Raw genomic sequence first — 14,473 nt, 5'->3', positions numbered from 1 at the left:
TCAAGGCAAGGACTTTAGCCGCTAGGCCACGTGGCTGGGCCCCACAGTCATCATTCTTGAGGGCTATTGGGGGTAACGTTTATTCCCTGCTCCCTCCAGGTCTGTCGCCTCCTCCACATAGTACTCCCGGTTAGGCCTGGCCCACTGCTCTCAGTAAAGGCTTGCTACAGAACAAACCCCAGTCACTATTGCTTGTCAGAAGGAGGAAGACACAGGCTCACCCTGTCCACACAGGTGCTGAGTGGACAGCTTACACTCTAAGGTCCCCCACGTCTGGAGCACTCGGCCTCCTTCCCAGCATACCTGCTGTGCCACCACCCTGCCACATGCTCTCTGAGCCCAGCACAGCACTGCACCCCTGGGTGGGGGCGCTTTCCTATGGGTTCCTACACCCATGTTTCCTCCAGCTCAATGCAGTCCACCCCAGGGTGGGACCCTTCCCTGGCTGGAGCTGTCCTGGGGGTGCTGTGGCTGCGGGAGGCCAGGGAGGAGGTGGGGGCGGTGGTCGGAGAGGAGGTAAGTGATTTCCCTGGTCCCTGCTCACCTGTTGTCCCTCCCAGTTGTGACAACCAAGAGTGTCTGGACATTGCTAAACATCCCCATGGGAGACCCTAGGGCTACGTGCATTTTCTGGAGTCTTTGCAACATGCGTCCTATGCGGACATCTAGGAGAGTGAGGCTGGGGTAGTGAGCAGAGGGGAGGATGGGGGGGAGGGTGGGACTCTGTGACCTGCCCCATCCCCCACCTGGGCCCCAGCCCCTTAATCCCTGGAGGGAGGAGCCAGGAATTCAAGATCCACCCCCTCCCCCAGCTTCCCCCCTCACGTCTCAGTTAGAAGCCACCTTCGTGCCCAGGCCACCCTTCTGGCCAGTGACTAGCACACCCCAGAATTTTCCAGAGTGCTTGACTGTCCCCTCTTCCAAATCCTTCTCATTCTTCTCATTTTTCAATGTGCACAATGCAGAGGCACTCAGGAGGACAAGCTGGGCTTGTTCCTTGGGCTGCCCGCTGCGATGTAACTGGATCCCGCCTGGAAAGGTCACTGGGGACCAGGGCAGAGCCCTAGCCTGGCCTGGTCCAGCAGTCCAGGGTAAAGTGAATGCAGCTAAGATGCACCCATGGGTTCCCTGGGCATGAGCTGCCCGCCGGGGCTTCTGCTGCTGCTTACCACGCTGGCCGAGGCGCCTAGCCAGGAAAGGCTGGGATCCCGCAGCCTGCCTCCAGGGAGCCCTGAATTTAATATTCACCTGCATGGAACTTCCTGGAGCCTCAGGTTCATCGGCTGCAGGATGGGACTGGACGAGAACTCTGGCAGGGTGCTTAGTGCCAAGTAATAAATCCATAAATCTACAGGATTACATAAGAAAATCACAGGGTGCTTAGGATTTTCCCTGGTGCCAACATTTTACAGGAAAACCAGCCAGAGAAGGAGGCAGCCATCTTCCCAGAGCCCACAGCACAGCTGGGAGGGGAAAAGCTGGGATTCGAACCCAGAGTCCAGCAGCTGCTCCACCGGGTTCTTCATCCTGGGTTTGAGTCAAGACGTGGGCAGAGCCTGCACTCTGTGATCGCCAGACCCAGCCTCTTCCTGCCGAGCCATGCCCATGTCACAGCCAGATCTGGCAGGCTGATGGCGCCTGAACCCTGGGACCCTCCCGTAAGGAGGTAGGGGTCAGCCCTGCCCAACTAACTGCGGCGCCACAGAGGGAGCAATGTGTTCACCTCTGCTACGGCCTGGCCCATCCTCCCATGGTCTCTGTCCCTCTGCTCCCCATTTTTTAAAAAGAAAGCTTTATTTGTTTAGAAAGCAGACACACACACACACACACACACACACACACACATCTTCCAGCCACTGGTTCACACTCCAAAATGGCCAGGCTGGGTCAGGCTGAAACCAGGAGCCAGGAACTCCATCTGATAGCCCACAGGGGTGCAGGGGCCCAAACACTTGGGCCGTCCTCTGCACCCAGGCGCATTAGCAGGGAGCTGGGTCAGAAACAGAGCATTCAGGACTCAAATTGGCGCTCTGCTTAACCCACTGCGGTACAGTGCTGATCTCTCTCTCTCTCTCTCTCTCTCTCTCTGCAGTCCACAGGGCTGGGCACAAAGCCACGGCCACATGCAGAGACTGCTCCCTTCAACCAATCCCCAGAGCCCTGAGGTGTGCCCTGCATTCTGCCAGAGAGGCTCTGCACAGTGCCAACCAGGCTGGCATCTGCTAGCCCCACTCCCGGGGTACCCTTCGTGGCTGGAACCCAGGCTGCCCCAGGAGGTAGGTGCCCCTAGCCATGTACAGCTGCTTCACCTTCCACGGCAGAGCTTCCAGAAAACACACAGAGATCTGGTTTCTCTGTCCTTCGTTTCCTGGGTGCCTTTTCAATGTCTTGTTCCTCAGGCTGGCAGTCTGGCCTGTTCAGCTCCAGCCTCACCTGCACCCCTCCTGGGCTCCAGCGTGGCAGACAGCGTCTTTCCTTTCCTCTGATGGGCTCTGGTCAGCTTGGATTGTGTCATGTGTTCACGCAGAAGCTTATGACGGTGGCCAGAGAGTCCAGTGTTCTGAGGTAACAAGGAGCCCCTTGGCAGGGCAGCTGAGAAGGGCAGGAGGCTGCCCACAGGCCCAGTGGGCACCCTGGGCACCAGGGAATGCACAGCAGCTGCCACCGCAGTGGCCCATAGTGGCCTCTCTGCTGGCATGGGCCTTCCTGGTGATTGGCAGTTGGCTGACGTGGGGACAAGCAGTTGGCGGCACTGTCCCCCAGCAGTGGCCCTGCTTGATGGGCAGTCAGCAGTGTCCTGGGGGGCAGCTGGCAGTGTGCTGCTTGGCAGCCAGCCTGTCCTGTCTGGCATCTGTCACAAGCTGCCCTGAGCTGAGCCAAGGAGCCAGCTCCTCCCCCAGCCCGGTTTCCACTGCCTGGCCGATGTCCACCCCCTCTTGCACGAAGGAAGAAGATGGCGCCTGCAAGCCCAGGGCTGGTTCTGGAAAGCTTTTGTGTCCCCCTCCCCCAGGCAGGGGAGCAGGAGGTCCAATCCAGCAGGAGCAAGAGGCCAATGAGGCAGCAATGCCCTCGGGGAGCCAGGGGCTCACGGCCCTGGGGTGAAGGAATTCCAGAAATGTGGGAACCGGTGCCCAGTTTCCTCCTGCTCTGGACAGAACGTTCTGAAAGGCCCTGGGAGGGGAACGGCCGTGAACTTGGGTAGGAGCTTGTCCTCACAGGGCCTTCAGCCATCAGGGTCTGGCCCTGCCTGGGGAGCTGGCAGGGGAATCCCAGGTGGTCAGGCAGGTGTGAGCTGAGGCCCCAGATGGGGGGAAGGGGGCAACTTGAGGGAAAAGGCAATGGGGGAGGGCCTGCGGGTGCAGGAACCTGGAAGGGACTAGCAGCATGCTGGAAGACAGGGTTCTCACAGGTGGAGGTTGGGGGTGCAGTCCAGGTGGTAGGATGGAAGGAGGTGGAGAGCCGGCCAGCAGCCCAGACAGAATTGGGGCCACTGGAACTGGAGGGGCAGCTGGGGTGTGGCAGGGGGGGCTGCTGCTGCTGGAGCTGGGCTGGGAACCCTGAGCAGATGGGGGGGTGGGCAGGGACAGCCGAAAGTTTGCTGCCCAGGCGTGCCCTCTCTCAGGGACTGGGTATGTGTCTGGCCAGGTGGAGGAACCAGGAGGCCTGGTTCCTGTGCAGGTGGTGGCTGCGTGTCCCTCGGGATGCACCCTGAGCCTTGAAGGGACCCCAGGCAGTGGGGCTGGGATCTCCCACTCTGTGGGTGCTGGGACGAGTGGAACCCCCAGGTCCTGGCCCTGCGCAGCGCCCGCCCGAGAGCAGGCAGCCAGCTGCTGGGGTCCAGAGCCTTCATCCTCCTACTCCTGCTCCCAGACCTGGAGCTACCAGCCTGCGCCCCAGGCTCCAGCAAGCCCTGCTACTTCTTTCTCTCCATCCTCCTCCTGGGCTCTCACCTCCCCAGCCCCACACCCTCTACAACGTCCTCCAGCTGGCTTTTTAGTCTCCCACGTGCTCCTTGCTTGCAGGTTAGCCCACCAACCCCTCCTACACACACACACACACACACACACACACACACACACACGCATTATCCAGGAGTTCTTTCCAGAACAGCCATCAGACCATGCTGCTCCCTGCCTAGAACTTTCAATGGCTTCACATTGACTATAAGACCTGCAAAAGCTGAGCAGCTGATTCTGAATGTATTGGTCCAGCCAATACATTCACAAATGTCCCCGAGCCAGGAGCAATTCTCTGGAATGGGAAAAACAGCCTCTCCTGACACCAGCATGGATGGAAGCATTTGTGTTAAAAATAGTGAGAATCATCATGATTTTATTATTTCCATGCACTGGTTCACTCCCCGCAATGGCTGGCCTGGGAGCAGCTGAAGTCAGGAGCTCCTTCAGGTCTCCCATCTGAGTGGCAGAGGCCCAGAGAATTCTGCCATCCTCCGCTGCTTTCCCAGCAGCATTAGCAGGGAGCAGGCAGGACTCGAATCGGCACCCTCATGGGATGCCGGTGCAGGCTTGCCATGGCAACATGTACCCTCTCGGCAAGAGCTGGGACAAGGGGTCCTGCTGGCAGAAGTGTTCCCACACACGGGAGCCACACGAAGGTGCTTTGTTGTGCTGGAGAGTGGGACATGCACGAGCATGCGTGTGGACGCCGGCAGTGAGAGCAGTGCCACATGCTCCTGCTGTGGACAACCACGCGCGAAACCGCCACGGATACAGACAGGGCCAGGCATGAAGCCCTGCCCTGCGGCTGATGCCAGGCATGTGAAGTTCAAAGACGGGCGTGTCCGACCCACAGAGCCAGAAGTGACGCTAATGAACAGACAGAGGCAGAGGAGGCAGGACGGGACGGTCCACGGCTGGACAAAGAATGGTTCTGACATCCTCGGCTGGTGGCTGCCCAGCTCTGTGTCCCTGGCAAGCCCATACACCTCAAGATGAGCACCTCCCTGTCCACATAGGCGCTCCTGCACCCACACTTTAACACTAAGTACGGAAGCTGGGAGGAAGGCTGCCTAGTACAGGAGGCGCCTCCAGAAAGTTCATGACAAATGGGGTTAAAAACTAAGGATGCTGGCCTTGTGGCACAGCGAGCCAAGCCGCCATTTGCTGCACCAACATCCCATACCAGAGTGCAAGTTCATGTCCCAGCTGTTCTTCCCATCCATCTCCACTCTAACGCACCTGGAAGGCCCGAAGGAGTTGGGCCCCTACCCCCCACGGGGCAGACCTGGATGCCAGTCTCAGCTCCTGGCTTTGGCCTGGCCCAGCTCTAGCTGTTGTGAGTCTTTGGGGTGTGAGCCAGCACTCTCGGGCCCGGCGGCGTGGCCTAGCAGCTAAAGTCCTCGCCTTGAATGCCCCGGGATCCCATATGGGCGCCGGTTCTAATCCCGGCAGCTCCACTTCCCATCCAGCTCCCTGCTTGTGGCCTGGGAAAGCAGTCGAGGACGGCCCAAGACTTTGGGACCCTGCACCCGCGTGGGAGACCTGGAAGAGGTTCCAGGTTCCCGGCTTTGGATCGGCGCGCACCGGCCTGTTGCGGCTCACTTAGGGAGTGAAACATCGGACGGAAGACCTTCCTCTCTGTCTCTCCTCCTCTCTGTATATCCGCCTTTCCAATAAAAATAAATAAATCTTAAAAAAAAAAAAAAGAAAATCTCTCTTTCTCTCTCTCTCTACATGTCACTCCACGTTTCAAGTGAATAAACCTTTAAAAAGTTAGGTATGTTTCAGCACAAAAATATCTTGAAATTCATGCCTAGTTTTCCCTCCCATAATCCACATTTTCCATTAACTTTTTGAAGACCCTACATATATACAATGTAAAAAACAACCCCTTACCCCAAACCAAATTTATCTTTTAATTCTGCTTTCCCAGGAGCTCCGCAGCCCGTGTGTGGGCCACGGCAGACAGAGCATCCTCCACGTGGCCTTGTGTTCCTTCGATCTGGTTCCTGCGCCCGCACATGACTTCGGTGGCCACAGAAGAGGGATTTTAAGCAAAAACTTAAGAGTGACAATGGGTGAGTGGACGTGCAGCCTGGTCAGCTTTGAGGTCATTGGCACTCAGCGCCCTCAGTAGGGTGACCTGTCCTCGCCCCCACCTGCCCTAGCCTGGTTCCTTGGCCGTGACCGGGGTTCCCTGACCAGCCTGACAACCAGTGCTGGGCCTGACCTTCCTGACGCCGTTGTACAGGCCACAAGGGTGACTGGGACGGGTCTACAGACAACAGCAGTGAAGGTCGGACGAGGGTTCGGAGCCCGCCGCGGGGTCTGTGTGTCCGGTTCCTGCCCAGAGCCAGGATGACAGATGGCCCGGAAGGCAAGGTCACTGCCTCTGGGGCAGCTGTGTGTTTGGCCAGGGCGGCGGGTGCGGCGCCTTTCGGAGCCCAGCGGAAGTGTGTCCTCGGCCGGAGGGCGGGTGGGCTGTGTTTTGGTTACTAAAGATGGGCAGAGGGTCCGGGTCATAACTGACCGCCTGCCGCTCAGCCGCGCCCGCCGCCCACCCCCAGCTCGGGAGCGCAGTGGGAAGGGGTCGGGGAGAGCGGAGCAGGGGCTCGGGGCTGGGTTCAGAGCGAGGTTAGCCAAACAGTGGAGAAAGTCAGCAAGACAGCAACAGTGCTTCACGCCTTGAACTGCTCACCCAGGAACCTGCTCCACGCCTGGGGCTGTCACCTGCCGCTCGCTGCCCACTACCTGGCCAGGTGAGTGAGGGCGGAGGGGCTCGCCCAAGCCGAGGACGGATCCCACGCAGTGGCCACAGTCCCAAGCTCCTGCTGCCCGAAAGGACTGCCTATCTTTCAGCCCCAAGGGACCGGCATGGCCTGAAGACCGTCTGGTTCAGAGTGTGCCCTGCAGAAGGCTGTGGCACACGGGGAAACCATGGTGACCCAGGCTTGCCCAGGTCGGAGGGTCTGCAGAAAAGGAGCCCACCCACCTCCCTCCCAGCAGTCAGTCCCTGGTGGCCACAAATGCACATGGAGTGGCGTGGAGGCAAGCAAGGGGGTGGCACGCACAGAAAGGGGCCTAGAGTCCACGCCCCCCAGTGGCAAGGACGGACCTGGCACCTGCTGCATGCCAGGCAGATGCCCAGTGTTGCCCACACAGTGGGAATGAGCCAGGCTCCAAGCGTGCCTTCCGGGCATAGAGGGAGGCCGCACAGGCCGTGTGCACAGGTCAACCTCAGGACACACAGCCCAGTGGCAGGGGCCCCCACCTCCATGGGGCCCTGGCGGGCACAGGCAGTGACATCCTCACACAGATGTCAATTTGTGAGCAGAGGGCCGAGCAAGAGGAGAGAGGGATGTGGTGGGGTCAGAGCTCAGGGCTGTAAGGCGGCCAGAGGCCAGGAAGGGGGATGGCTTTGGGGCCGGCGTAGCTTTAATGTGCAACCCGAGGTTCTGGCTCAGTCCTGGCTACACTTCTAGGCCAGCTCCCTGCCAATGCTGAATTGGGAACTAGCAGATGACGGTCCCAGTGTATGGGACCTTGTCACCCACACAGGAGACCCGGATGTGTTCCTAGTTTCTGGCTTCAGCCTGGCCCAGCCCTGGGTGTTGCAGGATTTGGGAACTGAACCAGCAGATGGAAGAGCTCTTTCTGTCACTCCAACGTTTCACAGAAATCTAAATGATGAGCCCTCTGGGAGTGGGGTAGGGGGCAGGCCCTGGGGTTCTGTCGCTTGTTCTCCATGTAAAAATGGGAATGAGGACAAGTCAGGGAGAGCAGCTCAGCATCGCGTGGCGAGGGGGCGGGCACATGGACCCTTCCTGCTGGCCCCGACAGTGCGCGTGGCCCCTGTCCTGTCTTGGAAGCAGGAGCCCGAGTGCTGTGCCCCGGAGGTTGCGACTCTCCTCTTGCCCCATGCATGCCAGAAGCAAGCAACACTGAAAGCCGGGCACCCCTGGGAGCAAGCGGGGACAGCAGCGCAGAACACCCCCGTGCCCTGGCCCTGGCCACTCCGCACTGTGCTGGCCGTGGACGCTGACACGGCTGCTCCTCCATGGGCCTTGCAACCACCTTAGCCTGAGATGCGGACTTGGTGGCGCCCCATCACTTGTCCTCCTGCCAAGTGCAGACAGGGAACTTCCTAAACCTTCCCTGTCCCGGTGGTTCCTAGCAGGAAACTGGCTCCATGCTTTCATAAAATGCCTATGTCCTCATTATTCGTGAGAAGGAAAATGACATGAAAACATCTGTCCCTGAGCCCCACCCCACCAACTCACTAACATCACATCCCTCCCAGGGGAAGTGGCTAATTCAGGTGCATCAAGCAGATGAACAGCCACCAACTAAACTTCTGCCACCCCCGCTGAGAGAGCCACCTTTTAAAAATGTTTATTTTTGAAAGGCAGAATTAGAAAAAAAGAGAAACAGAGAAAAACCTTTGATTTGCTGATTCACTGCTCAAAAGGCCACACAACCTGAGATGGGCTGTTCTGAAGCCAGGAGCCAGGAGCCTCTTCTGGGTCTCCCATGTGGGTGCAGGGGCTCTAGGACTTGGGCCATCCATTACTGCTTTCCCAGATTTATTCACAGGGAGTTGATTAAGAAGTGGAACAGCCAGGACTTGAACCAGTACTCATATTGGATGCAGGCACCACAGGTAGAGGCTTAGCTTGCTATGCCACAGCCTGAGCTAATTTCTTTATAATTATGTCACCATGGTCATCTCCCTGGGCCTGGTGTTCTGGTGTGGTGGGTTATATCACCGCCTGTGAAGCCAGCATCCCATATCAAGCTCTGGTTCATGTCCCAGCTGCTCTGCTTCCAATCCTGCTCCCTGCTATTTTGCCTGGGAAGGCGTCAGAAAGGCCTAGGCACCTGGCCCAGGCCTGGCCGTCGAGGCCATCTGGGGAGCGCACAAGCAGGTGAGAGAGCTCTGCCTCCCTCCCTTCTCTCTCTCTCTATTTCACTGTTTGCCAAATAAATGAATAAGTAAGTCATTTTTTAATCCTTTCTTCCAAAGAATCAGGTTCTCGAAGAAGCTGGGCCTGTCCCACCCTGGGATTTCCCCGCCAGCGCTGACCCCTCTGCTTCCTGGCTTTCCCAAGCCCGGGGCCAGGGGCTTCCCAGGCCCAAAGCCTGCGGACACGCTCAGTGTTTTATGATCTTTACTCAAAACCATAAGACGATGGTGTGCGGGCAAGAAAAGCCCCTGCTGGCGCACGTGGCTCTCTCCTGCCTGAACACGGCCCCGTGTGACCCTGTGCGTGCCCACCGGCCGCACAGAGCTGCGTGGGCTCCTAGTCTCATGGCCCTCCGTAACTGCTTCCTCTCTGCCAGCATCCCCCGTTCTTGCCTGCAAGATTGTTTCCAAGGCCCTCCACCATCCCACCCTAAATCTTGAACCAGTTTTTGGAAGACTTTTCGCCTGCCGGATGTTTAGGTTGTTTCCAGGTTTTTTTTTTTTAATTCCGTTGGCAGCTATGCAACTGCACGCGTGTGACCACTGTGATATTTTGTGTTGTTGAAACCTTTTCCCCGGGGTTGGTCATGGCTGAGGTTCCTGGGGCCCTTCCCCCGGGGTTGGTCATGGCCAGGTTCCTGGGGCCCTTCCCCCGGGGTTGGTCATGGCCAGGTTCCTGGGGCCCTTCCCCCGGGGTTGGTCATGGCCAGGTTCCTGGGGCCCTTCCCCCGGGGTTGGTCATGGCCAGGTTCCTGGGGCCCTTCCCCCGGGGTTGGTCATGGCCAGGTTCCTGGGGCCCTTCCCCCGGGGTTGGTCATGGCCAGGTTCCTGGGGCCTGGGCACCCATCGCACCCGGACTGTCTTCCTCTGCATGGCTTGGCAAGTGGCTTTTGCCAATTTGATAGATACAAGGGAGTTTCTTCATATTGCCTGCATCTGCCTCCAAAAAAAAAAAAAGCTCTGAAACACAGAGAGAGCTAGAACCAGAGCAACAGGCAGAGAGAGAGAGAGCGAGAGAGTAAGAGAGAGAGAGGAGAGAGACCAACAGATGAAGCCACTGACCAAATAATGTCTGTTCAGGCTGGCGCAGGGCCCACGGGGAGGCCAGGAGCCGAGCGCAGTCCAGGCTCCCCCAGAGACACTAACAGCTGGGTCCCCAGCCGTCACCGCAGCAGCCTCCCAGGGTCTGCCCTGAGAGGAGGCTGGAGTGGGATCCGGAAGTCCGCTAGGCTGATGGCTTTATGCCACGAGCCTTTCTTTGGTTGGCAGTGAGGGTCTGCAGTCCTCGCGCGCCAGTGCAGGGCTGTGGGCGCGGCAGCTCTCAAAGGGGCACACGGTGCGGTGTCATTCCGGTTCAGCCAGCCATTCCCCTTTCCCCTGCCCCCCCAAACCCTCAGAGAAGTGAAATTCGAAGATACGTTTATTTGGGGATCAAAATGTTGAAATTCACACATATGGCTGAATTTTCAAAAATTTGGTGTAAAATGTGTGTTCTGAAAGTGACACAGAGGCTAGCACAATGGCTCAACTGGTTAATCCTACTCCTGCAAGCACTGGCATCCCATATGGGTGTCAGTTCATGTCCTGGCGGCTGCATTTCCCATCCAGCAATCTGCCTCTGGCATGGAGAAGCAGTGGAGAATGGCCTGAAGCTTTGGAACCCTGCCCCCCCACGCGGGAGAACCCAAAGAAGCCCTGGGTTCCTGGCTTCAGATCAGCTCAGCTCCGGCCATTTGTGGCCATTTGAGGACTGAACCAGTGGATGGAAGATCTTTGTATCTCTCCTCTCTGCAAATCTGCCTTTCTGGTAAAATAAATAAATAACCAAATCGTTTTAAAAGAGAGAGAGAGATGTGGATATCCTCCCCCCTTTTTTAAACCCAAATCAACAAGCCGTTCCATTCTACCTTGCACCGACTTTTGCAGATACTTTTGTGGCCTGACACGGGCAGCCTGCAGAGCCGTGGCAGGCGGAGCGCCAGCTCAGGGTGGGCACAGCCTCTCGCCTTCACCCTAGTGCGAATGAGTCCCGTCTGGGGGAAAGCCTTTTCACCAAGATGAGGTTTTCTTTTGGGGACAGACAGAAGCACAGACTTTCACAGGTGACCCAGAAAACACAGGAACACGTCACCGTCCCAAGCTCTGCGTTCATTGGCTGGGATTTCCTGTTTGCGTCTGCCATGATGAGCCAAGTTAGACATTCCTGAGTGCCGCACCCCGGGACAAGCTTTGCAAGCTGCCCGGCTGTTTCTCTCCACGCTCGCGACGCCTTCACTGCCCTTGTGCACAGACACCAGGCTCCTGACCTCTTCCTTGCTTCTTCTTTAAGATGAATTTTTAATTTCTTAGTTACAGAGAGACAAAGAGATGGAGGTCTTGCATCTGCTGATCTGTCCCCAAATGGTTGCAATAACCAGAGCTGGGCCAGGCTGGAGCCAGAAGCCCAGACCTTCCCGTGGTGGGTGCAGGGACCCAAGCACTTGGGCCATCTTCTGATGCTTTCCCAGACACAGTAACAGGGAGCTGGATTGGAAGTGGAGCAGCCAGGACTCGAACCATTGCCTATGTAGGATGCCGCATTGCAGGCAACAGCTTTAATCCACTATGCCACAGGGTCAGCAACCCTTCCTTTTCTTTTCATAGCAAATGTGTTCGCTTACTGAATACTCAACAGTGGCTCTGCAGGCTCAAGACATGAGCTTGGCAATGCCATGGTGGGGGTGGGGGGGGGGCAAGGCAGACCCTGCTGCAGCACAGCTACCAACCAGCAATGTCCACCCCAATGTCCACTGTGTGCCCAAGACACACAGGTGAGCGGAAATAGCCCCCGCCTTCGGGACTGGTGAGTTACACAGGGCCATGACTTCTCACCAGGGGTCTGCCAAGAGGGGTGTCCATCAAGGAGGGCTTCCCTGAGGAAGCGGCCTTCATTATGAGCTCTGGGGGCCGACTGGAGTGGAACAAAGCAGGAAGCTACTTAGAAACGGCAGAAGCAGCCCATGCAAAGCCGCTGGGGTGACCTCACTCAGAGACAGACGCGGGGCTGAAGTTTGAGATTCAGCCAGACCTTCAGGGTCCCCCGACTCTTGCCCCAGCCCATCTTCTGGGGTCTCAAAGCCCCCACCTCCCGCCCCAGACCGATGCCTATTTCTGGAAGAGGATGGGACAAGGCCGAGGGAGCCACCCTCCCTCCTCCCACCACCCTGCTATTTTCCCTGCCCTTGGCGGGACGTGGCCTCCTGCCCCCCAGCAGGTCACAGGGAGGTGAAGTCCGGGCCAGGTGGGGCCTTGTGCGGGTCCCTGCGGGAGCCCAGGCTGTGCGGATGCCCCTCCTGCCCTGCCAGGGCTCGCTGGGCCCCACACCTGCTTTTCCTGCTCTGTCTGCGTCCTGCCCGGTGCACACACCGGGCAGCCAGGATTCCCTGTCCTCGTCCTGGGTCTGCTGTGGGCACCTAGCCCTGGGGACCCCAGTTTGAAGCCGCACCCACAGCGGCCCGACCTGTGCCTGGCCCCTGACCTGGCCCCACAGGGTTTCGGAATCCCAGGGCCGCCCCCACCCTCTGGGCACACTCACCCTCTGAACCTCAAAGGGGACTCACCCTCATGCAGCATGGCAGTGGCACAGTGCTGCTGTTTGTGATCAGGGCTTGGTCACCAGCACCCCGCTCAGCCAGCACAGGTGCACCTGCTGGGGAGACGGAAATGATGTTAAGCAGGTAAACTGAGGCCTCACTTGGGGGAGGTTGTCCTGGCCGAGAACCCAGGGAGGATGGAGGTCAAGTGGAATTGAGAGTTCAGAGAGGTTGCCCGCCTCACTTCTGGCCACACAGCAAGTCAGAGGCCAGATCCTGCGCAGACAGCCCGGGTGGAGTGGGGGCAGTGGGGCGCAGCACCGGCTAAGCTGTGGAGGGAGAGGTTTCCAGGCTGCAGTGTATGTGTGTTGAGTGGGTGGTTTGCCTGTGGGTCCAAGTCCCCACCCCTACTCCAGGCCCCAGGACCCCCTCCCCTCCCCCACTGGGCCTCCTGGGTCCCAGTCCAGGGCCTGGCTCTGGAGACTTGGCATTGGCAGTCGGGGCACCAAGCAGTTTGGCGAGCGGGATGGCCAGGCCAGGCCCCTTTGTTGTAGCTGACAGGATGGGCCGGCCGCCACACACTTCAGCTGCCTGCTCACTGCGGCCACTCAATCCATCACCGGGGCGGGGGCTTCAGGGCTCGCCTGGCTCCCGGCCGCTCGGCCTGCCGTGTTGTTTTAGTCTGACTCGGCCTGTGAGATAAACGGGGCATGAACTGGCCCCCTGGCAGGGGGTCAGCCCCTTCTGCCCTCATTAAAGTGCCAATCAAGAAGAGGAATGGAGACGCACGGAGTGAGTACAGCCAGGCTTCCCGCCCCCACTGGCCTGGGCCTGGACCTCCAGCCCCGCACCGCCAGCATCTGGTTGCCACGCAGCCTGGGCAGCCTTGGCCTTGCTGAGGAGCAGGGGGCATCCAGCTCAGCCCCCTCCCCTGCCACCCCCCCAACCCTTGCACACAGGGTGGACCTGCTGCCCCCTTTAGCTGCTGCCTTGTAGCAAGCCGCCCCCACCCCTGCCATCACCGAAATGGGGACTGCAAACAACCTTTTCATCCAGGGTGAACCTGGGGGAACGGGGAGATTTGTCTGGGGAGTGACAGCAGCTGAGCGGCAGCCAGCTGGGGCTTCCCTGGGCTGGAAGGGTTGGCGTGGCACAGATCCAAGCCCCCAGATCTCCATGGGGACACCTGCAGGCTGGCTGCCCTGGGCTGGTGGGGCCCGGGGACCCTTCTCCACGTCTCAGGGTGGTGATGTTGAGGTGGGGGTGGTCTGGCAGGCGAGGGGTCTGGTGGGAGGTGGTGAGGCAGATAAGGATGGCACAGGATTGATGAGGCTCCCATGGGCTTCCGGCTGGTTCTCTCGCAGGCAGCAGGTGGTCGCCGTGGCATTCTGGTGTGTAAAGCCACCACTGACAAAGCCAGCAGACTCTGCTAAAGTGCATGGGAAAGTAGCAGAAGTTGACCCAGGCACTTGGGTTCTGGCCACTCATGTGGGAGTCCCAGCTGGAGTTCCAGGCTCCTGGCTTCAGCCTGGCCCAGCACTGGGCATTGTAGTCATATGGGGAGTGGACCAGCTGATGAAAGATTTGTTTTATTTTTATTGCAAAGTCAGATATGTGGAGGGGAGGAGAGGCAGAGGAAGATTTTCTGTCCAATGATTCACTCCCCAAGTGACTGCAACTGCTGGAGCTGAGTCAATCCAAAGTCAGGAGCCAGGAGCTTCTTCTGGGTCTTCCACACAGGTGCAGGGTCCCAAGGCTTTGGGCCATCCTCAACTGCCTTCCCAGGCCACAAGCAGGAAGCTGGATGGGAAGTGGAGCTGCCGGGATTAGAATCTGTACCCATACGAGATCCTAGCAGGTTCAAGGTGAGGACTTTTAGCCACTAGGCCACTGTGCTGGGCCCCGTTCATATATTTTTTCTTAAGAGCAGAATGTGATCCGAGGAACAACCCTGTGCCTTCGATCCCATCTTGGCACAC

The sequence above is a fragment of the Ochotona princeps genome, chromosome 2 (genome assembly GCF_030435755.1).
Source record: "Ochotona princeps isolate mOchPri1 chromosome 2, mOchPri1.hap1, whole genome shotgun sequence".
Lineage (NCBI taxonomy): Eukaryota > Metazoa > Chordata > Mammalia > Lagomorpha > Ochotonidae > Ochotona > Ochotona princeps.
Note: the sequence above shows the minus strand (reverse complement) of the source record.